Source organism: Coenobita brevimanus, chromosome 73 (genome assembly GCF_032717465.1).
Source record: "Coenobita brevimanus isolate Jiangsu-jjx chromosome 73, ASM3271746v2, whole genome shotgun sequence".
Classification (NCBI taxonomy): Eukaryota; Metazoa; Arthropoda; class Malacostraca; order Decapoda; family Coenobitidae; genus Coenobita; species Coenobita brevimanus.
The window spans coordinates 4,742,836-4,744,113 of NC_137026.1; positions in this window are offsets into that span (position 1 = coordinate 4,742,836).

Sequence of the window (1,278 nt, forward strand, 5' to 3'; positions counted from 1 at the left end):
CCTTATTGGTGTTGTTTTTGCACAGGCTGTAGATTGGGCAGAAAGGTTAGGTGAGGTTAGATTAGGTTGTTAGTGAGGTTAGGTCAGGTTAGGTTAAGTTAGTGGGTTAGGTGATGTTAGATTAGGTTAGGTTAGGTCAGGTTAGGTTAGATTGTGTTAGTGAGGTTAGGTTAAGCTAGGTGAGGTTAAATTAGGTTAGGTTAGGTGAGGTTAGGTTAGGTTGCGTTAATGAGGTTAGGTATGATAATAATAACACAACTACTAGCTACTACTACTACTACTACTACTCCTACTACTACTACTACTACTACTACTACTACGAGGAGGAGGAGGAAGAGGAGGAGGGGGGTAATAATAATAATAATAATAACAACAACAACAACAACAACAACAACAACAGGTAGGGGCACTCACCATCCATTCATTCAGTGTAGTGCTGCTCTCGGGTGACTGCCCTTTCCTCTATTCTTTCTTTCCTTCCTTGTTCTGTCTTTCTTTCCTTCTTTGTTTCCTCTTCCTTCTGTCTACAGGTGACTCTATACTGAGTGACAAGCCATATGGTTTCCTGTACACCAGAAAACCATTTACTACGCTGGATGGTAACCATATAACCAAATTATGGCGCCTGGTGGTTAGTGGGTAATTAAAGCCCTCCAATCGAAATGAGCCGGTGCAGGTTTATATCGACGGGGTGGTTGGGGTTTATTGCTCACGTAATGCCACTCAGGGATGAGGGAAGCTGGGCACCCTCATCTTAAATGTGTGGACCAATTTGCCTAGCCCCGGGCTCTTACGCTTTTCATGGGGCAACACAGGATTAGATAATGAAGATGATGGTGATGATGACAATAATAATAATAATAATAATAATAATAATAATAATAATAATAATAATAACAATAATAATAAGAGTAGTCATAGAGTTCAACATTCGCGTCCACCAACTGATTTGACGGAATATTTGACTTTGCCCGGTGACCCTGACCTTCGACAGATTACTCTCAATATCAGTTTACTTCATTCTCTCCTAACTTTTTAATCATTCCACTAACGTTCGTTGAAATAAGATCAGTAATGTTTGAACTGACTTTTGCCAGTGATCTTGAAATTTAATCTTTCCCTGCTATCTTGCCTTTTCATTACTCACAAAAATAAATTTCTCTTTTACTCTTTTTGTTTTTACCTGAAGACTTCCATTAAGTTTAGCTGATATCAGACAGAATCTGTTTAAGCTGATCTTGTCGTGGGACTTTATTCTTCCCACTCCTTCTGGCACCT